The sequence below is a fragment of the Paramormyrops kingsleyae genome, chromosome 19 (assembly GCF_048594095.1).
Source record: "Paramormyrops kingsleyae isolate MSU_618 chromosome 19, PKINGS_0.4, whole genome shotgun sequence".
Lineage (NCBI taxonomy): Eukaryota > Metazoa > Chordata > Actinopteri > Osteoglossiformes > Mormyridae > Paramormyrops > Paramormyrops kingsleyae.
Window position 1 is genome coordinate 10,455,626 of NC_132815.1, and position 24,586 is coordinate 10,480,211.

Consider the following 24,586-nt stretch of genomic DNA (forward strand, 5'->3'; position numbering starts at 1 on the left):
CGCTCACCGGTATGCGATTCAATGCCGGCGTGTGGTGCAAAGGTGAGGCCAGCTGAGCAAAGAAAGCGCGTAATTAGATTTTCACGTTATGTTTGTGTTTGAAGGGCTGGGTTTGTCGGTAATTATCTGTGACAGGGCCCTGCCATTCACTCAGCCCGAGATATGGAGTCGTCTCCATCAAAGGGCACATTTGCTTATACGATCAGGTCTCATGCTGCTTTACCTATTTATTTTGGATTTGATCACACTCCCCTTCTTACTGAAGTGACAGGCAGTTTGGGGGGGGGGGGGGTGAAAGATAGTCCTACTGTTTGTGTTTAGCAAATTTAATTGGACAGTTTTTTTTCTTTATTCAGAATAATGTTAGGGTGGTCCATAAACACTATGCTAGGGGTGAAAATTATGTGAGCTTACATTCAGAACAGATTTTCTCTTATTCTCTTATGAGACTCCCCCCGCAGATCGAAATGGAACGGTCCTGGGAGTTGCATATGACCCAAAGCATGGCGACGTGTTAATTACTTCACTAACTCAGGAGCCCCCCCCTGCGTGGAATGCGCGTCATACCCGTCATCGTAGCATCGTGGTGCAGGATGCAGTCCTTGGGTGTCCATCTCTGATCCGTGGGGATGCCTTAGGTGTTCTGATTTAACATGATTTAACCGGACGGCGTCTCTTGATTGCAGTCGCCTGATTGTCTGAGCTTTAAAAATCACTTCTCCCCGTGGGGGTGCCCTTCATGCATTTTTTCAGCAGCCCGTAATTCCAGTACCTGTAATCATTTAGAGGAAAAAAAAAACTCTTAAAGTCTTTGTAATTAGAACACAACAAACAGCTTTGATACAGACTACCAGGATTAGCTTTCCATATGACAAATCTGTGAACAGCCAGAAGTCAAGTTTTATAACCACAAATGTGTAAAAGTCTCAATAGCAGATCAGTAAATGTTCCTTTAACTCAGTTTAAAAATCCTCTTCTGTCAGGGTCAGCACCCATCCGCCCTTCATGCCTCCTCCCCATTTGGCCAGCAGGTGTTGCCGGCCAGTCTGTCTTCCTGTTGCTTTCCCTGTTCCCTGGACCGCTGCATAGCTCAGTGGGCTGAGTGTGATTCAGACTAAGAACCCAAGAGTTGTGGGTTCAAAGCTACCTAGAAACCTGCCTTGTTTGTTTTTTGGTCTTCCATGTTATTGGTTATCATTGCTTTCCTGTTTTGGTGTTTGTTCCTTGTGTTTTGCCCCCTCGGTTTTCCTTGCTATAGTTAACCTTTAGTGTCTGTTAATTCTCTCCAGTCTCCAGCGCTGTTTAATTGTAACATGCCATACCTGCTCCTTGTTTGCCCTGAATCCTTGTGATTGGTTAATTGGTCATGATTCTCATCTGTCCTGCATTGTGTCTTGTTAGCTGTGTATTTAAGTGTCTGTTCTGGTTCTGTTCTTTGATGGTTCATTGTAGTTGTATGTCTGTGTTCAGAGTGGTTGTTATGGTGTGCCGCCTAGTCCTGTCGCCTGTGTTCTCTTAGTTCTCAAGTAGTGTTCATTCTATTCTTTAGTTTAGTCCTAGTTTTTGGTTTTACCCATTTGCTTTTGATCCCTTGTGATCCTTTTCTTTTTGTGTATTCCTTGTTGTGTTCTATTTAAAAAAATTTAAAAAAAAAAACCTTTGTCTTGGAGCTGCAAGTGGATCTTTATTTCTTTTTCCCACTTGCATTGTGCCACGCCGCAACACTCTTTTGCCATCCTGAACAGATGCAAAGTGTGACTTTAATTAGCGCGACTGCCATTTAATAAGGATGGCACCACCAGGATGGGTTTCGAGTTGTAACCTTCAATGTCAGATACTCCAGCTCTGATTGGTCAGCTGAGAATTCCCTGCAAATTGTTTCCAATCTCTCAAATGGAGAGTTGTTCTCATGAGGAAATGACCCAAAAATCTGCAAATCGATTTCTTCAGGGAAGTACATCCAGAGGCACACGGTGACCATACAAGCGACATAGAGGAGCTCAGCAAGGTAGTAGTTCAGCTTGGAGAAGGTGACTGCAGGAATCCTCCACAAACTACCACCCGCACAATCAGTATCTTATCAAATCCACCACCCCACTGCTCCAGCCGACTCTCATAGTCATCAATCACACATTAGGGTATTAGAAGCCAGCTGGGCCAGCTTTCTTAAAGAAAAAAAATCTCCCACATCATGCTTCCTGTGTCAGTCAGAATATAATTGAAATGTTTTCCTACAGTAGGATTTCCCCTGTACAGGAGCTATCCAATGAATGACTTTGATTAATCTTTAAGGGCGTGACGTTGACCCGGTCCCCATAGCCTCTCAGAAGCTAAGACAGGCGTGACGGGCACCCCAAGAGACTGCCCGATCTATAAGACCATACACTATAGATCATGAAATACAAAGCAGTAAATTCACTTTCACGCATGGAGAAGATTTCATGTTGTCTACATTTTGCAAGCGGATTGCATTGCTCTGCTATTGACCCAGAAAAAGGATTTGTCTGATTTTCTCTCTTGTGAAACTTTAATGTGATTTAAATTAGCCTCTAACCCCCTCCATCTAATTACAAGCCTTGCACTTATTTTTTTTTTTTCCTACCCCAATCCAGGACAGACTTCATATCTCAGATTTTGTATCTGCAGTAGGGGGGCGCTATGGATTATTACTGGTAATTGCAGTACAGCGACAAAATGACGCCACAAATCACACCTAGGTTCTTCGGCCATAATGAATCATGGACACAGCGACTGACGGACCAGTTTCACCTGGCAGAGTGAGACCTACAAGGCTGTGAGTGGCACGGGCAAAAAGCACGAACGAGGAGGAACTAAGTGACGCACCTGTGGACACCATCCAGCAAAGGTCAAAAGTTCAGGTCCAGAAAATACAAATCCAGACCAAGATTTTGTTTCAGCCAACCACCTCAGTACTTTGTGAATGTGACACTTTTTACTCACTTGGTTGGTTTGCACTTTGTGGACCTGAACTCTCCACCTCTGCCATCCATTGTATGGACGTCCAGTCTTAGGAATGGACTGATCTCCGTAAGCACCACTCGCTCTGAAACTGGCCAGGAATCGGGTGTAGTGTGCGGCCACGAGAATGCAAGGGAACATTTGTTTGAGGTGTTATGTGGGATGGAATGGGGATTTAAAGATCACGGTCCGTCTGCTCTATTGGCGAATGCATGTGACAAGAGGTGGCAGCCGCTGTCCGTCAGCTACGCAATCTGACTCGGGTTCGAGGGAGGGGTCACCTGAAGCGGTGGGCGGCCGCTCAGATGTGGCAGGTTCACAGCTGTCCATGCGGTGAGCAGGCTGTCTCACAAAGCACAGCAAACGTGGAGAAAATAATTACTTATAATTACTGTATGTTTCAGGATCGCAGTATAATTACCATGAAGGCTTAAGATAATTACCATGTTTTTTAATTATTATAACATACATTTGGATTCGTTCCTGTTGTGTTTCGAGCAGAAGCGAGTTTGTGCCTTCAAACATTAATTAATGTAGGTGTGCTTTTGCTGATGCAAGATCTTTGGAAGTGACGGAACACAATTTCAGAAACAGGAACATGGGCCTTAATTGATAGCATAAGGAAGAAGCATGTAATTTACAAATTTTTACCAAAAAAAAAAGAAATCAAAGCATTTAAAAAGTAGTTTTCATGTACCTTCATTATACCAAACGGGTTTTAATCTTGTTTTATTTGTCTTTGTGCAGGAGTTTGAAAATAGTTTTTTCTTTGAGGTCATAAAAGAGAAATTCTGAATACCGTTGATGATTCAGTAGACCGGGAGACTGACGGGGCAAATATCTCCAGCGGCCATGCGGAGAGCGGACTGCGCAAACGGCCAAGCGGGGCTCCAGGCACGTAGGACGGGCTCGACGCCGGGGCTCGGGAGGTGCAGAAATAATTTAAAGTAAAATGTCAACCTTCACAGTGAACGACTCTTTGTGAATCGCGGCTTGCGTATTGAAACCGCTGCCGGGTCCGTGGGTTGGTCTTTATTGTTTTACGCGCTTTTGTTTAATTTTCCACCTCGCTGGGGCCAGCCGGCGGAGTGCTGAATAACCGCCTTTCCGTAACAAATCCAGCGCGCTTGTCGCCGAGGTTATTTATACAATGGGGTTATTGTTAATTTTGGCTCACGATGAAACAAACAAATTAGTACGACACGTGGGGGGAAAAAAATAGTCAAACTCCGCTTTCAATTTGTTCGCAAATGCCAGTGTCTATCACTTCATTTCCGACAAAAAAATACTCATATAAATTTTCCGGTGAAGAACTGCATTTGTGATCTTAAAAACAGCTCTGCCCCTTTGCTACCCCTCCAAGTAGGCTGTAGCTGTTCAAATATCTGTAAAAATCCCCCAGTTTATCTCCGTATCCTGCAGGTACAGGTAGGATTAAAAAATTACAGTAGTTGTAAAATCCAAACTGACAATGCCGGCTTTTCCAGACTCGTAGGATGAAACCCAGAGGAAACTTTGTTTTTATTGTTTTCACTTGGGCTTCAACCTTTCAGTAAATATTATAGCTGCTGCTTCATTGTCTTGTTTAGTTCCCTTTTTATTGTTTTATTATATAAATCTAATGTTTTATTCAGCATCTCCCCTGTAGGTCTCAATATGTGCATCTGTCTATTCCACTTATCCAGTATAGAGTTACGGTGAGTCTGGAGCAAGGAAGGAAGGGGCAGAAGGTAGGGGACACCTTGGATGAGATTCCTGTCCATCACTGGGCCAACACATGCTAAGGGCTACAGAGAGATGCCAATTAGCGACTTAGCATTATTTGGAATGCCAAAGGTCCCCAGTGGATGCAGAGACATAGTGGGGAGATCACAGAGCGGGGGACGGGACTCAAACTCACAACCTTCTGAGGTGTGAGGCCACAATGTTCCTTACAGCACTACCATGCTGTGAGATTTGCTAAAGAAGTTGAATAAAAAGAATCGCAGAATGACTTCGCAAAGGTGAATCGACATAGCGGGTGTCCTGTGTGGAGGGCGAATGTTTATGTCTGGTAGGAGCTCTGATGCATCGGACAAACTGAGCAGCATATAGAAGCATTACACTGGGCTCCAGATGAATTACAAATGCATATCCACCATGACTCATTTATTCCGCTTGTGTCATCCCTCACAGGGACAGGGGAATTATCCTGTTCCCTCAGGGAAGATGGAATCGCTAAATTTAAACTTTGGTCCCTAACAAAAAAAATGCAATTATTTATTTAAGAATAATTTGGCTCACGTAATTTCACACTTTATTATTCTGCAAGTCACCCTTCTGGCTTTATTTAACCTTCTCCAGAATTTTAAATTGGGTCAGAGTCGATCTGGACTCTCCCCTGTTGTGCTTTAGAAGCCGGGCAGCATTTCCGGCCCGAACCCGACATCATCGCGGTCAGAGGATCTCCTGATATAATAGGTGCTTCCTGCAGAAACATTTGTTCACCATCAGAAAAAAAGAAACATATATATTTCTCATCCACGTGTTCCAGAAAAATTCCCAGAAGAAATTGCAGTAATTGATGATATTGTGTACGGGCTGTTATTCTCTGTCTTGCTGCTTGGTGTTTTTGGGCCAAAATTGCACTTGTGTTTAGAAATTAAGCAAAAGTAACATTGTTCTACTCGTGTTGCTCTTCACTCTCTTTCTCTCTCTCTCTCTCTCTCTCTCTCTCCCCTTTCCCTTTAATTTTCTCTCACTGTCAGCAAAGTGGGGGGAAAAAATAGCCATTTCAAAGGTTTATTTGTGGTGTTTAGATTCCTGGCCTGTGGCGTAGGCTTCATGCTGACCCCCGGTTCTGGCGGGAAAGCGGGGGGGTGGGGCGGGCCGGCAGCCCCTTACGAAATGCGAGGTGGGTGGCGATCCGAAGGTGATGCTTTACTCAGCAGTCGGCCTCCTTATTGCGGCACAGGTGACAGTGATATATAATGCAGTTCTCTACTGGAGAGGGGTGATTCCCAGCATCCACTGCAGTTGTTTTGAGCTCTGAATTATTTGCCGTTCGTCATACAGGCACGTCACCGTGCGGATTTGCGTCCGCGCTGCCGCCGCTGTCACCGGCGATGCAGAAGCGAACCCGTTCGACTGTGTCCTGTCAGAAACCCTCGCCCCCCTCCCCATCCTGCGAGCGCTCCTCAGAGAACACGTACTCGTTACCCCTCACATGACGCGGATAGAGCTCTGCTCCCTTCCAAGCGTGCTGTCAAACCTCTACAGCTGACAGGATCGCCAAGGCCCCCTCGACTTAAGTAACGTAAATAAAGCACATCTTTTCCACATTCAAAATGAAGTCTCTCGACCTGAACCGACTGAACAATGGGAACAGTGACCCCTGTAGACAGCACTGCCCTCAGCTGACCACCTGACAACCAGAAGAGCCCTGCTTCTCACTGTTAACAACAGCACATGCTTCTCTGCAATTTTTTCCCTGCATAATTTACTTTTATGGGTTTTTTTGAGCCATTGAAAAGCAGGTACCGGACAATTATAACACATTTAAATCTAAGCAAAAGAGCAGAATTATGCCACTCATATTAATTCTCCACTTTTGCAGTTAATGCCTCACCAGGCTTTTAAGAACGTTCTTTAGGAGTCTAAGCTCATCACAGGAAGTAACCCCTCATGTGGCAGATTTTGCAGTAATGTGGTATTTTATGAAAACAGCGTTGATGCACATCACTTCAAATGGGCCATCATGCAGCACACATGTGACATCCCACTTCCTGTGTTTTCAAATTCCACATCTCCGCAGTGACGTCAGCTACTCTGGTCTGCAGCTTTTTTCTCATCCTCGACTTTTGTGCCGCGCCATTTTACCTAAGCACCCCCCCCCACACACACACACACACACATATCCACGTACACATCAATAGACCTTGTAATGACTCCTCAATACCATGTCATCTGTGATGATCTCAGGAAGGTACGTGTGGATCTTTCAGTTTTGGCACTTCCGCACAGAGCCGAATCACCAAACACCTCATACAGGACAAATGTTTACGCCATGAGTCACTGACAAATGAGGTAAGACTTTGTTTTCGTTGCACTAAAATAAGAACAAGCTGTTCTTTGGCCGAAACAGCGTATAGAAATATGAGAATGCTTCCAGATATGCAGATATGGCATAAACACATGCCCACGGCAATTTAATTTATTCTGCTTATGTGACTGTTTACAGGATCAGGGGAATTACGGTTTTCCTTCAGGCTACAGTTGTCATAAAAGACAAAAGGCTGTGAACATGATGCCACGACTTGAGGAACGAACGACTTGAGGGCAGGCGTTTTGGCTAAACAAAAAGGGGGCTTATTGAACTCAAGGAACATAAGCTGGAAATAAATAAGATTGCGAGGGATAAAAACGGGATGAGTAGACCATTGAAGGGTATGTGCAACATGAGGGTTCAACGTCAGTGTCCAGGCTGGGGCTACCAAGATAAATGGGTAATTATGACAGTACCCCCTCTGAAGCACGCCCTCAGGGCATCTAGGACAAACAGTCGAGGGTACCAAAGGGACCAATCACCAGGGCGGACACACAGGGCCGTGGAGGGGCAATGGTGGTTTTCCTGGGAAGGGCTCAGGAGGCTCCGAGTCTAGCAAGGCGGTAGCTACAAGCACAGCCTGCTTCCTCCACTTCTTCCATCTCCGACTGGACGTGGCAACCCACAAGATGGCAGACTCACTGGGGTCATCCTCCTTCTTGGGCTTCTCCAAGTCACTGTCACCCAGTGGGTCAATGAGCAGGTTCTCAACGAACCATAAGGAAGTGGGGACACAAGGCTCAGATACTGGGAGAAGGCTGGATCCGGGGAATAGCATGCAGGCAGATATGCAGAGTCATTCTGCCAAGACTTGAGGAACAATATATACTTTGCGCTTTCTGCTTGCACTTTTGCGTGTTTCCAGGCTGGGGAGATGGTCGTCCACGTGGCAGCTTGTGTTCATACTGTGGATGCAGATGGTCACGGTCGGTGCATGCATACCGCAATGATATTCCTCCAGACCAGCAGAGGGCAGATGTCAACTTCTTGGTCTGAATGAAGCTTATGCAAAAGCAGGAAGAGATAAGGCTTCCAACAGCAATTTTCAAGCCTTTTTTAAAAACAATAAAAACACAATATTTTTGTAAGACTACCTAGCAGGTGTCGGCTTTGTCTTACAAGCAATATAAACAATAAATATGTTTATTTGCTACTTACCTCTGCCCGAGTACATTTCCGTTCGAATAGTACTTTCTCACTGAAAGTACTATTTGATTCTGATTTTTAGGCAAAAATAATCTAGGCATAGGTGGACTATATCATTAATCTTGAACGAATATAAATGAGACAAGGTTTTCAGAGCTATTGATGTTTATTATTTTGAATTGAACAAATTGAAAGGACAAAGTTTACATACATAGCTACTGGAAATGCCTAGCTAATTATCTTGCGCATGTGCAGTCGACGTGCACGGTCTCCAATAGACATAAAAAATTGGGCTACTGTACATGGACCGCAGCTGTACCCAGCCCAACCCCTGAGGATGAAATTTACATCACTTCACCCCTTGTGCAACCGAAAGACCCTACGAGGTTTACTGAGCAACAGGTGTGGTTCATCAGGGCCATGCTAGGTACTGTAGGAGATAGGAGGGTCAGGCATGCAGGATGAGAGACATGATCATTTTCATGGGTTACAGGTACATTGTTTACTGAAATGGTTGATATTAATGAAACCATTTTATACTCAGCCAGGGTAAGTCACTCTATTTATTGCGCTATCCATTCATCCATCAATCTATCCATCTTCCAACCATTTGTCATGGTCATGGAGTGTCACTCTCTTTCATTTAATATAACTAAAAAGTAAGGTCCTCTGTGTATTTTTTGATTTTTGATGTATGCGGATAGCTGATTTGATAAGACATTGTGAGTCTGCAAAAATATTGTACAATCTGAGCACTGATTCCTTGCGGATAGAGTGAATCTAATACAGGTAAAATTTATCTAGGTGCAGTCCCCCAGAAAACACTCTGGGTTTCTGTTTTGTATTAGGTTTTCTATTATAGAGTATCAATGATTTCATGCCTTTATGCTGCTCCTTCCTACTTGAGTAAATTCCATAGATATTGCTACCGAAGGTTTCAAAAGTCATATGTCTCCCAAGTGTTGTTCGAAGCATAGTGCTCATGCGTACTGCCGAGTCAGAATTCATGCATTTTCATTTAGCTGAAGGCTCTGGTTTCTAATAAGCTACTGCTGGAATAGGACCATTTCCAGTTGAGCTTGCATAGATGGTACTCGTGGAATACTAATTCCTCGATGGGGACTGGGAGTCAAAACGAATGCTTATTGCACCAGCATGAAAAATAATCCTAACCAGACCTTTACACTCCAATCAGGGACCCTGCTTCATTTTTATATTAAATATTAAGCTATTGACTTAAGAGATTTGACACGACACAACTGAAGAACTAGGAAAAGCAAATGAAGAATCAATATAAATGTAGCAATTTATTACATATGTCTTTCATATAACAGATGAAGAAATAGGTCTGTATCTGTAGATACTGTTGAACCTACAGGTGAAACAGGATGCAAACTGGATCGTGTTTTGTGAGTCAGCACTTTAGACAGGTCTCTAGTCCACCCAGCCCCTGTCAAGGCACCCCCCGCCCCCACCCCAAACCATTGACTCCACACCAGGCCTATGAATATAAATCCTATCCGTCTGGGGAGGTATGCGATATTCATAAGGTGGCTTGGCATCTCTCAAGAAATGCTTCAGGAATAAGACGACTTTTGGAGTTCCAGCATCATAGGCTGTTATTGCAGTCAGAGTGTTATTAAGCACATCATCAAGGTGCGCCGCCACATGCTAATGAGCCCCTGCATAACAGGCTATTTTTTTTTTTTTTTTTTTTTTTTTTTTTTATTGAGTACAAAAAGAATTGAATACAACAAGTTGTCATTAGTTCGTATACAAAAAAAAAAAAAGAATTACAGTATGGAAGGCTCAACACAATCCAACCATATTAGATTCCATACAATGTGTATAACAAAATATTCCGAGAAGGAGAATCAAGTATACAGATAGGAAATAGAGACTAAACGAGAATAGTAATAAAAAAATAAAAAATAAAAATAATAAAAAAAAGATATCACAGCTTATACAATACAAACAGATCAAGCAAGTTTACTGCCTTTGAATTTTTCATTTTACTAAGGGCATCTGAAAAGTTTTTCAGGTCTTTTTTAAACACAAAAAACAAAGGGGTAGTTTTAAAATATCGGCATTTATGTATAAAGTATTTCGCTAATAACAGAATAATATTAATCAAATCATATAAAACAGCGCACTCTTTGGTTATCCCGTATATTACATCTTTTAAAGTTAAAGTGAAACTATCTGTAATCACACGCTTCTCTACCATCCATTCTTGCCAAGCTTTCCAAAAAGACTGGGACGAACTACATGTAAAGAATATATGTTCTGTATCTTCATATAAATGTTTGCATAGGTAACAAGGTATATTTTCAAAATTAAATTTTGAATGCAAAAAGATATTGGAGGGATATATATCATTTAGTATTTTAAACTGCATTTCTTTTACCTTGGGGAGAATAGGGAGTTTCAAATAGGCTGTTCTAAAGTACTTAACAGTATTTTTATCAAATGTGTGGTCTAATTTATTTCTTAATATTTGACAAGGGTAGTTTGATTGAATGATAATTCGTCTTAAGTATTTATTAGTGCAGAGTTTATTTTCTATTTCAATATCACCAACATATAACAACGGAAGGACAGCAGTAATTCTGGAATAGGAAAGGTAACATCTCATTAACATTTTTATTTGCATAACAGGCTATGTGCGGCTGGGACCTTATTGAGTACATCATCAAGGTGCGCCGCTACATGCTAATGAGCCCCTGCTTAACAGCCTATGTGCGGCTGGGGCCTTATTGAGCACATCATCAAGGTGCGCCGCCACATGCTAATGAGCCTCTGCTAGGGTTGCCACCTTTGATTTGGGAAAACCAGGACACTTGGAGATTTTTTTTTTTTTTTTGGGGGGGTTAAACCATTTTTGCAAATATGCTATGTAAATAGAGGTAGGAATCTCTTTTTCCCATTTAAAATAATGTAAATACAAATAATTCGTTCAAGCCTCAGAAACACTGTATTTTTTCAGTTTTTTTATGTTTTTCTGTGACCAAGAATATAGACTTAGATTAAAATAACCTTAATTATACACAAATAATGCTAAATTAAATAAAACATTACAGCTGAGCGTACGCTTGTTGGCGGGTTGGTCGCTCGAAAGACGCCAAAACACGGAAAAGAACCACAAAACATCCCCCCAAATAAACTAAACAATTAACATTAAAAGACTGAGTAACGGTCAAAAACAATACAGTAATTTCGGAAATGTGATTTTTTTTTATTATACTGTACTTTATTTTCATCCATCCATCCATTATCGTGACCGCTTAATCCCCACTGGGGTCGGGGAGGCCTGGTGCCTATCCCAGGAACAACGGGCGCAGGCGGGAACCAACCCTGGGCAGGCGCCAACACACCGCAGACATTATTTTCATATGACTAAAATGTTTATGTACATTTCGTGATGCCACGCGTTGTATGGCAATGAATTACTTTGTTTGTACTGTAAACAAACAATAAGCAGTTGCCACTATGTGTGAATGGAGAATATAACACTTAAATAGGAGTTACTTAATAATTTATGTTCTTAGTGAAGTACTGTAATTTTATGTATAGATATGTGACTGTTGAAAACAGAGTATGTGAGCGGAGTGGAGCGGAGCGTGAGCGAGCGGAATTTAGTCAGAGCGCGGAGCGGTTTTTTAATTAAGGCTGGAGCAATCGCTCTGTCTCGCTCCAATTTCGCTCCGATACCGCTCACACTACGATTCTGAAGCGTGCTCAAATCTACCCAGAATCCATCTGTAATTATTGAGACTGTTACACAAATTGGCATGGAATGGAATTCGCAAAGTATTTCACAAAGGAAACTGATAAATCATACAAGTGTACTATTCTTATCAAATGTATAGATGACAATAATGTAGAGCAAGAACAACAATGTGGCGAAACTGTTTCAGTAAGTAAAGATTCACTTTGGAATCACTTTTCTCAGAAACATGAGTGTGCTACGCGAACAGGCGGAAGCCAGAGCTAAACGTGAGCAAGTTTTATATGGTTGTAGTAGTCTATATCAAATCTATAAAGTAAATTAAAGTATAAAAGCCTATAAAGTAAATATTGGTAATCAAATAAATTCCTTTTGTCATTCAAAGTAGGTCTAATAGGATTTTTTAAATTTCACGTAACGCTGTCAGTAAAATTTTATTTTATGGAGTGACGCAAGTGCAGCATCAACAGAAAAAATTGAGGAATTTAAAACGTGGATGCTTAGCCTGTATATTCTTTAGGCTATTAAGCCCACTGATTCCTTTATTTTTAAGCCTATTTTGTGTGGAATGCCATAGCCAAATGTGTCCGTTGTTGCCTATATATTGCTTAAAAATAAATATTTTCTGAGTGGCAATGTTGCCGTTGCTCATATTTCTTTATGATATAAGGCTCCGGTTTAAGGTGACATTTGTTAGGCATGCAGATTATTTGTCCCTTTTTTAAATTGGAGCGATTTGACTGGAGCGGGAGGAATTTTAATGGAGCGGGGAACTGTGTTGAGCGGAGCGCCGTAGTGCGAATTCGAGCGAAGGAGCGGGCGGAGTCAACAGCCTCGTGAGCTAGGAGCGGAAATTCTCACCGCTCCACTCAGCTCACATGCTCTGGTTGAAAACCATAACGGTGTAACAACACGTTCTCTCTCTCTCTCTCTTTTTTTCAGATATTGGACCTCTGAAGAGATATAGGGGTGAATTCAGGTAAAGTGGGACATTTTTTTTGCCATTTTGATATCTAGTGCCCATTGAAACATTAAACTAATTTACTTAACCCACATATGATACCTTTCTGCAATCCTTAAGATGTCTACTTATCACATCGAAAGAAAAAAATGATATTTCTTGCTTATGGGTGCCGTGATACAGGTATATACACTCCCTGCACCTGTAAGGTAAAGTGGGACGCATTTCAGGTAATGTGGGACAGGTGGTTTGATAATGTGGGACAGGCGTTTATTTAATACATATATCCATCCATCCATTGTCTGAAACTGCTTAAACCCAACTGGGGTCGCAGGGGGGACCGGAGCCTATCCCGGGTACAAGGGGCGCAGGCAGGAACCAACCCTGGGCAGTCGCCAACACACCGGAAGGGTGCACACACACACTATTTAATACATCAATATTGGATATAGGTGCAATACATCAATACTGAATAATTTGCAAAGGGTTTTGCTTGTTTAATAGACAAAACAGCTCAAGGAACAGTTGAACATTAATTGTTGATTAATTTTTATCAAAAATAGTCATTGAAAAAAGTCAAAATCCATTAGATTTAATTTCATTTTGGATTTTGTTTTGTAGAAAATACCTAAACCAATACATGTAAAGTTTATACTGACAGTAAACACAACAGTTGCTTGTAATCATTTAGTCCTCCTGCCTCTTCACCTCTCTAACCTTCTTTTCTGCCTCTCTGCCTTGGTGCCATTATACACTAAAACAATTTAATAAATTCAAGTTGGCAATTTTTTCCCATTTCATAAATAAATAAATATTATGATTTATATATTATGTATAGTTACTGAATATATTTAGGAGTTGGGACTCCGTCCTGTCAAATATGTACTTACCCTCCTCTTGGGAGAGCCTATACAATCGTCCCACATTACCTGAAACATACTGTCCCACTTTCCCTAATTAGTTTGGTAAAGTGGGACAGCTGAAAAATAACTGTTTAAAAAATGAAATTGAACTTTGTCAATTTAAAGTATTTAATTTACTGCAGTAGTATATCATAGACATAATTACATAAAGATTCGGTGCATTGCATTTTTTATAACATATTTACAACCTTAATATCAATACAATCAAAAGCACATGTCATTCACCTTAGACTGTGATTTCTGAGGGACATTCCCCCAAAATGCTTGCCTCGTCCACAACTGTGACCTTAGACCAATAACATCGTGTTTTTCGGATCATGTGCTATCTATACCAGCTCCCAATAAGAACTATTCTAATTGGTTCTACTTTAGCCGGGAAATAAACTTTTCATAGCTTAACTGTCCCACAATACCTGAATTCACCTAGTAAAGACATACATCTATAGCAAGTTTTTTATACATTCGACAACCGTTCTTGGGCATAATGTACACCTCTTCGTGTTTCGGGTGGTTCTTTGGGCCGCTTTCAATGGACCCTTTTGGAGATGTTTGTGTGTTCGCAGCCTGAAACTGTGTCTATATAGACATTTGGTTTAAGGTATCCGACTAAGGACATTCTGCTTTGTGCAATATCCCCCAAGTCTCTTTGGTTGTGCTATATCCATTCAGAATTTCTTTTCTCTTTTCATCCCTTCTGAGTTCCATCCATCCATTTTCTGAAACCGCTTACAGGGTGGCAGGGGGTCCGGAGCCTATCCCGGAAGCTACGGGTGCAAGGCAGGGAACAACCCAGGATGGGGCGCCAACCCATCACAGGGCACACTCACACACCATTCACTCACGCACCATTCACTCACGCATGCCCTCTGAGTTGTACATTGTAAATCACTTTTTCTTTGATGTGGATGTGGATGTGGATGCATGCGGCAGACCGACAGCCCACACAGTTGCTAGGTAATAAGGTTAGCTTCATATTTCTGCTACCAATCCAGTAAAAGTATAAACATGGCCAATCATCGCTGTGTTTTACACCCATTTTTAAGTTTACGGATACAGAATTGGATGCATAAACATATCCAGGAAGAAATAGCGGTAGAAGGAAACCAAGTGAGATTTTATTTGAAACTACGAAATACTAAATTATATGTACATTTTCACAAAAAACCAGGACAATTCTTGTCCCAGGAAAGAATATTAATTTTCCAGGACAGTTGCCCAAAATAGAGAACAATCCCGGGAAAACTGGGACAGGTGGCAACCCTGGTCCCTGCATAACAGGCCATGTGCAGCCAGGGTGTTATTGAGCACGTCATCAAAGTGCGCCACTACATGCTAATGAGCCCAGAATCACAGGCCAGGGTGTTATCGAGCACGTCATCAAAGTGCGCCGCTACATGCTAATGAGCCGAGCATCACAGGCCAGGGTGTTATGGAGCCCGTCATCAAAGTGCGCCGCTACATGCTAATGAGCCCAGCATCACAGGCCAGGGTGTTATCGAGCACGTCATCAAAGTGCGCCGCTACATGCTAATGAGCCCAGCATCACAGGCGAGGGTGTTATCGAGCACGTCATCAAAGTGCGCCGCTACATGCTAATGAGCCGAGCATCACAGGCCAGGGTGTTATGGAGCACGTCGTCAAAGTGCGCCGCTACATGCTAATGAGCCCAGCATCACAGGCCAGGGTGTTATCGAGCACGTCATGAAAGTGCGCCGCTACATGCTAATGAGCCCAGCATCACAGGCCAGGGTGTTATCGAGCACGTCATCAAAGTGCGTCGCTACATGCTAATGAGCCGAGCATCACAGGCCAGGGTGTTATCGAGCACGTCATCAAAGTGCGCCGCTACATGCTAATGAGCCGAGCATCACAGGCCAGGGTGTTATCGAGCACGTCGTCAAAGTGCGCCGCTACATGCTAATGAGCCCAGCATCACAGGCCAGGGTGTTATCGAGCACGTCGTCAAAGTGCGCCGCTACATGCTAATGAGCCCAGCATCACAGGCGAGGGTGTTATCGAGCACGTCGTCAAAGTGCGCCGCTACATGCTAATGAGCCGAGCATCACAGGCCAGGGTGTTATCGAGCACGTCGTCAAAGTGCGCCGCTACATGCTAATGAGCCCAGCATCACAGGCGAGGGTGTTATCGAGCACGTCATCAAAGTGCGCCGCTACATGCTAATGAGCCGAGCATCACAGGCCAGGGTGTTATTGAGCACGTCGTCAAAGTGCGCCGCTACATGCTAATGAGCCCAGCATCACAGGCCAGGGTGTTATCGAGCACGTCATGAAAGTGCGCCGCTACATGCTAATGAGCCCAGCATCACAGGCGAGGGTGTTATTGAGCACGTCATCAAAGTGCGCCGCTACATGCTAATGAGCCCAGCATCACAGGCCAGGGTGTTATCGAGCACGTCATCAAAGTGCACCGCTACATGCTAATGAGCCGAGCATCACAGGCCAGGGTGTTATCGAGCACGTCATCAAAGTGCACCGCTACATGCTAATGAGCTGAGCATCACAGGCCAGGGTGTTATTGAGCACGTCATCAAAGTGCGCCGCTACATGCTAATGAGCCCAGTATCACAGGCCAGGGTGTTATTGAGCACGTCATCAAAGTGCGCCGCTACATGCTAATGAGCCCAGCATCACAGGCCAGGGTGTTATTGAGCACGTCATCAAAGTGCGCCGCTACATGCTAATGAGCCGAGCATCACAGGCCAGGGTGTTATTGAGCACGTCATCAAGGTGCGCCACTACATGCTAATGAGCCCAGCATTGCAGGCTACGTGTGGCCGGGGCGTTATTAAGCACATCATCAAGGTGCATGGCTGCTTGTTAATGAGCCCTGGCTTCATGAGTGGGATTGCAGAAAACATGGTCCCTGCCCCAGAAGACGTCAGACAGGGTTAGCTGCTGGGTCTCAAATGCAACAGCCGTGCTTTTATTTTATAATAAAACAGCCGGATCAAATATTTAACTTCCATTAATAGAATATAACGGCTTAGCTGGTGTTTTCAGTACACAACAAGGGCAACTGTTTGATTAATGTATGTATGCGGAATCGATACCGGTGTAAGTGTTTGCTAACTGCCAGTGGTTGGTGTGCCCACACCGGGACCCCAGGAGTTATGAATCTTCTGTCTTGAGACATTGGAATTCTGTGGCTTTGACCTTTGACCCTCTTCACATCCCTGTAATGTATTTTTAGCACCTCTGTTGAAACCCCCCCCCCCCCCCTTAGCATTGCTTTATCATAGGTGTTCTTGGTCTTTGTAGCGCACTACAAGGATGGTGACAACCGGACCCGTGGTCCCCAAATCATTATCATATTCAGTAAACATGCTTTTTTTGTTAAAGATGCTCCTCAACAACATAGCGTGACAACAAAACAATACAAACTGTTACATTTCAGAATTATCTTAAGTAATGTGCCAAATATTTTTTGTGTTATGACTCCCACCATAATGAGATCGTATACATAAAAATTAGAGCCATTAAAGTAGCATGTCAGAAGTTTATGTAATATGTGTGATATCAGTGCTTTTATCATCAGGAATGTTTTACACAGATGTGAGTTTTTGCAGGCAGAGAGGGGCCTCCGACGTCAAAGAGGGGCCCCGGGCCCTGGCTGCCCCACCTACCAATCCGCCTCTGATCGTATTCCATCCAAACCAGTCAAGAAGTTAGCTTTAAATAGGCAAGCTTTCTGTCCTCAACTGCTATACAAACAATACACGCACAATAATGCTGTCAGTATATTGCATTGGTGATGTACTGCTGTCACAAATGCGGAATATGTGCGGCGAGATCAAGGCCGGTGTTGCCCGTCAAAGGAGGCCGCGTTTGAAGTGCTGTGCTGTGACACATGGTGCGTCAGGGTTTTCTCGGTCTAGCTCCCGCAAAAACATGAGGGTGGGGGGTTAAGGTCATTCGTTCGCAGTGCCATCACCCCCCCCCACCTTCGACGTTCTCATTCCCCGGGGACATAAATGAGTTTTACTGAGTGCCGCAAAGGTTGTCTTTGTAGCTCACACAGCAGCTTTGGCTAGTTTTCCCTAAAGGCCAGTTAGGGGCCCAAACCGCCTCCCGTAGTATCTTCACCTCAGATTTGGGGGGGTATTGTGAATCAGCGACTGGCCCTCGTGGGACAAAAACAGAATCCCAACATGGCTGCATACGATATTTATTTAAGTGAGGACTCAGTCAATGTTTTGCTCCTCCCCCCCAGGCTGTTATGGGAAAAAAAAAAGCTGATAGGAGAGCAATTACGCTTTGAAACATTCATCATGGACGCACTCATCCTGAGCCGCCCACGTGGCTGGGGGAAGGTGAGTCGTTTTTCATGCGGGTACCTCGCCGCCTTGCACTCACAGACACAGGAATGACCCCTTTATCAAAACCCTGTTTTTTTTCTTCCGGTGCGACATGTTGCCTGCTTCCAGTCATATATCATGCTTGTAATTTTTTTTTAATTTTTATCCGGTGTTAACATCCGCTTGATAATTATGTGCGATATAGGTCATCCATCCGTCTTTCCATAGCCACTTATCCATGGCAGGGTTAGGGAGGTTGGTAAGGAGCGTGCTCTGATTGCAGTGCATTGCCACAGGTTTAGGGAGCCTGGGGTTTATCCCACAGAAATGCAGAGCATAAGGTAGGCGACTCCTGGCATGAGCTACCGGTCCAGCACAGGTCACAGAATCTAGGAACCGTAAGATACACACAACCTCGTTTTTTTTTTGGACTGAGGGAGGAAACCGTACCTAGAGGAATCTCACAAAGTAAGAGGAGAACATGAATACTGCAGACACACAGGACTGACAACCTGCAAAACTGTGGTGTGAGTCTGCAGTGCCGACTGCTAAGCCACAATCCAGCCCCTCATATAAAATGTTTCATCAATTTTATTCTTTTTGACCAATCAGAAACGCTAATTCTGTTGGCTATTATGGCAAAAAGACAGGGGATCAATGTGAGCATCTTTCTATCATCCGTTGTTTTGTTCTTTCTAACCATGAAATGTGAAATACGTGGGCATCTCTTTTAGCCAAGGATGTTGGGGGGGGGGGGGGGGTGTAATTACACGGGTGTACATGCCAAGCATAATGAGGACACGTAAACACTGGGATTATGTCCCATATGACAAATCGGGGAAGAAAATCAGCAGCTACCCGCTGAATTTTGATGCTGAGCTGCGCAGCTTAATCCCACTATTCCCATGAATCGCGGTCCAGTTAACGGGATCCGTCGCGCGTCTTCCGCCGCCGCACGGCTTGCGGCTCGTGCCGCTTCCCCGCAGAACACAGCAACCCGGGGGGAAACCGGCCAGCATTTCCCTTATCGCCCACAACTCAGCGCCTTTAAATATTTACACGTCTGGATATTTCGAGGGGGTCCCCAGGGGGGATGAAGTCGTGCATCCCTTAGTCTCTCCCCAGCCGTGCCGCTTGATATGTTACCTGCATCATTTCGTGTACTATTAGATGTTTTCATCTGTTGCCGTTTTGATGACAGAACTGCGGCTGCCATAATGCCCCAGACAGCGTCTATGGCTGCTGACACCTACCATGCATTCCCGTGCAGCTCCCCGTTTGGGTACTGCCTGATGGAGCTTACACGAATTCAGATTCCGGGAATCTAATCATATTTAAAGGTGTGGCATTTTAAATCACAGCATATAGGCCCTACCTGCCGGATTAAATTAGATAAAGTGATTTCCAGGAACGCAGCGCCACATTCTCCAATAATGCTTGATTCGTTCGGTGCATGAATGACTGTAATTTAAGTGAAACGTCTCCTTTTTGTACAGTAAGATGAGTTAAATGAAATTTCCATTCACCCGGGCCTCTAATGCTGAAATCCCGCTTTAACCTTGAGGTTTTTTTTATTATTGAACTCAGCTTTCAAGTCAGTCTTTGTTCTCTGTTCAAGCTTGTTAAAGTTCTGTATTTTCCATTTATGTAGTTACAAACTGGAGCATGTCGTTTATTTACTTTTGTTTGTTTTTTTTTTGTTTTTTTAAGTAGCAGGCATGCGTTGTGAAACGGGCGAGATGCTGCAATATTTCCATTAACAGATGAGAAATATAAATTTAAAAAGTCATTAGTTCAGTGACCTGTCGTGATTAAATTTCCCTGCGAGAAGAAGCTTTTATATCCAATATTCAGCCGAGTGACACTGAAAAATCCCTCGGTACACAGAACCAAGCCTGGCCGGGCTAATGCTTCCGAAATGGGCCACCGTTCTGCGCCATCCGTTTCTGCAGCCTGCTTCTTAAAGCCACGGAACAGTCACTGACCTTATTTCCATTTAAATACACAGCTTTTCCATTTCCAGTAATCTGAATTGTGATTAAACATCCTACATTTAGGACCGTGTGTGTTCATAATTTTGTCTGATAGGACTTGAGATTGTAACGCTAAGCCGAGTCTTTTGATCAGAGATTTGTCTCGAGATAAATTGTGGATGAAAGTGTCTATTAACGAGTGAGGTAATAAGCAGGCTTCTTCATCGTTATGAAACCTAATTAAAAACCCTAAAGGCATGAAATTATCTTTAATTTCAATGTAAAGGGAAACAATAGAATACAGAATGGCGTGACTATGTGCAACATGGCTGTCAACTTTGGTCAGCTGGCTGTCGTGAGATCTTCATTGTGAGACAAGCCTGCACACACATTTACATGTATGTAACATTTTATTACCTTGTAAATAGTCTGTAGGGTTTACAAACTGCCAAAAAGCTCCTGATGTCGCTAATTTTAGATTTATAATACAATAATATCGATTTGCCAGTTTAAAGCCAGATGCGTGAGAATTAGCAACCCTCCTATAATGAACACATCTTCCTATTATCTTCTCCAGGTGGTTCAGATTCACTTAACATTCGCCTTGTTACATGGAGTCCATCTTGTGTGATGCATGTTTCGAATACGTAAGTCATTTAAATCCCACAACATATAGTCTCCCATGAGAAATAAATTACTCCGATCTCGAATGAAAAATGCTCCGTCTCATGAATTTTAGTTCCGTGCAGTCGCCGCGACTTAAAGCTGTAATCACTGAACGTGTTTTATGTTTAATCTCATTTTCCATTTGTTGGCCTTCACCCTTTCCATCCCGGAGCAAATTGCGAAAATGGGCAGCTGGAGTCGTCTTCAGGTCTAGGATGGTGATCAGTTTCCACACGTCCCAAGTTTCCTACGGTGTTGTAGCTCTAAGCCTACATCTTTTTTCTTTTTCCTTAGGCCCTTTTTTTTTTTGTTTTTATCCATCTTTTTAACTCTATTTTTTTCTATCCATTCTTGATCCCACTGGCCCTGAACTGGGCCCTAATCTTTAAGCTACTACATCAAGGACCGGAGTCTCATGCAGAATTTATGTAGAAATTACCTCTGTGTAATACCAGCAAATGGATGTAGATTTTTGACTACATAAATATCAGCCTGGCTCACTGGTTTTTATGTTTGAAGTGCACTGAATTAAAAAACACTTGCATAAGGGTGCACCGAGAATGCAAACATCAAAATGCAATTTTGGTGACGCGGTGACTCATGACCTTGAGTTACTGTCATGTTGGATCTTCAACCCACGTTGCTTTACTTGCATACCTTGCAAAATAACTGTGAAAAAGTGTGCTTTCTTACATTATTTTTCATATAACCACATGTGGAATTTATCGACCAGAAGCTATGAAGATAAATCATTGGCGTGTCCTCGCTGCTGTGGTGGGCCCTTTGAAGAGGCCTGCGCTACATTACAGTGGAAACTTAAAATGCTGATTGGCAGCCAACAGGAAATCCTGCAGCGCACCCAAAAAAATCTGAAAAAAACACAGGATGCTGTTTGTGCTAGTTCACCGTAAAATCCCCTAAAGTGGATCTGTGAATATGCGGCGCTCTAAATAAAGACATCATTTTTGCTACAAGCCCTGATTTAAACATACAGCCTGTGCCATACCAGTAAGACATCTCACTCTGTAAACCACCGAGAAGCTCTTCGTCCGACATGCGGAAATCCGATTGTTTTCTCTGGGGTTGTAACATTCGGCTGTTCTCTTTGCTGTGGCTTACAGCCAAAGCAGCCAATTGAGATTTCGGTGACACTTTATGCAAACCTCTCATCTATAATGCACTATAGACACATTTATAATGCATTATAATGGCTGGTATAAGAATCAATAAAGCATTACAGCATCTTCTATTGTCTGTCATTAGGCATTATAATGTTAATCATAATACTTATTAAGCTCCAGTGAAGTTCTCATGTACAATGCATTATTATGGTCGGTCGAATAGTTACGGATGCTTTGAACTGCATCATAAAGGTATCTATAGTGCATTATAAATGAGAGCTTCATAAAGCATTCATAATGCATGATAAACATGACTATAACTGTGTTATAGCTGTGTTTATAATTCTTTATGAATGCATAATAATGATTTACAAATGTGTTCATGAAGTGGTTTAGAATGAGGATGTGGATTGCAGGTCCCTTTCAGGGACTGGAACCCAGCAACTTTTGGTTACATGCTCCTTGGTCAGTAAGACTGCTGTATCCATCACACCAGTTAAATGCAGATAACCCCGAAGGTTTATTCTTACACATCTCAGAGACACCAGTCTCTCTTCTACCCATGTTGAGGATTTTGCTTCAAAGGCAGTGGATTTGAAACATCTTGTTGAATGATTAATTATGAAATGATATGGAAAATGCGTCGTATCTCAGCAATCCTCTTACGGACCTGCATTAAAGACTGAACAGAGTATTATGCAATTTTTCCCGCTTTCAGCGTTGTACAGGCTCAGAGATTTTGAGTGTTGATTAAATTATTACCCATAAGTCTGAGCAGTATCTAAATTTTGATTAATTTGTTAGAATCTTGGGCTTAAATGTAATTAGAGATATATGCTAGTAGATTGCAGTTATATTATGATGTATCCACCAGGTGTTTCTTGTTGGCCTTGTTGTGTGGTTTACAGATGTTACCAGCTGTGCTTGTTACCCATGACTCCTGGTGAGATACTGAGGGAAGCGAGGAATCAGAGCCTGAGACAGAAATGTGTGTCATCTTTGAAGACTTGACATTTCTCAAGTACTCACTTCCCTGACCAATCACTGGGGCAGTCACATATGCTGTGTCAAACCTTTCATATCTAAAAGCCTTTTAACTTTCTCTACTTGGGGGCAGGTGCTTTCTTCTTGATTGAACATTTCTCTTTCTTGTGCTTCGTACCTAAGATGTTACATATCTGAGTCTTCTGTCAACAAAGACTTATTCTGCTGCCATCAGTGTTCCTGATTTCAGTACTGACTTGCAGTGGCTTGACTTGGTTAGGTGTCTACCTCACGAAGTTGTCTCTAATTGTATATGCAGAATTTGTAGATTTTTGACTACATAAATATCAGCCTGGCTCACTGGCTTTTATGTTTGAAGTGCACTGAATTAAAAACACTCAAATAAGGTCAGGTCAGGATGGGGAGCATGCACTGATGCAAACTCGCATAAGGGTGCACCAAAAATGCAGGCATCAAGATGCAGTTTTGACAATGCAGTGGCTCGTGACCTTGAGTTACTTCCATGTTGGATAATCAACCCACATCGCCTTACTTACATACATCGCAGTTAATTTTAGCCTAATACCTGAAAGAACATCCATACATCCATTCTGGTCTCTAAAAAGGGGGCGGGCAGTTAAATTAAGCCTACGATTGGTGACATTGGTTTCCAGAAGGGTTGAATTGATCCTTTCAAACTGCTGCCCTGTTTTCTTACAATGCTTCCCTTCCAAAGCCGCAGACTTGTTTTCTGACCAAGGACAAAATCACTTGACTTGGGACCATTAAGGAATTTCAGTTATGAATGATAGCATTAACAGCTATCTCTTCTTCCTTTGAGTCAGACAGTGATAAGTCAGTTTTAATTTTAGGTCCGGTTTGGCCACATACACTAGGCATTGTTTTCTATTAGTAGGTATATAACATTCTCCTCCTGAGACAAATTGTCCTTCAGTTTTAGGTTAATTGTGATTTTCTATGTCTTTGGAGGAAATAAGACATCTTTTTTCAAATTTATCTTTATTTTTAATTTCACAGCATGTCCTATTTAGTGTACAACAGGAATAAATACATTTTCTTACATCAGTGAAAAGATATATGCAAAAACAAAATGAATGGGTGGGGTCTCAGGAGGATATATATATATATATATATATATATATATATATATATATATATATATATATATATAAAAAAAATATCCAGTTTAGGCGGTTGCCATTGTTATTGATACAATAGCCAGTTCAACACGGAAAATCGGACACAGTTTTCACAATATTTAAATTACTGCATATCTGCAATATGTTGTTCATTCTTTCAGATCTGGTAGTTGGTATTCCGTTGTGGGTTTTTTGGTTTATTTGATGCCTGAAAGAACATCCATACCTCCATTTTCTATACCAGATTGCCCTCTCCAGGGTTGCAGGGCTGCGGAGCCCATTCCGGAAACTCCCGACACAAGGCAGGGAATCATCCAGGATGGGGCAGCAACCCTGAAAGAACATGAGTTTTCATTATTTTCTGAAGTGGTTTCCAGAAAGAGGTTTATTTTCAGTTTTATTCCAAGTGCTTTTCCAAAAGGACGCATGCATCTGTTTCGCTGTTGGACCGTTATTCATCCTTTTGATTTCCATTCCAGCTATGTGGCAGTAGGAATGATGAAATCATTCGGCTTGTTTATGCTTGTTTATTATTTTTTTAAACAGT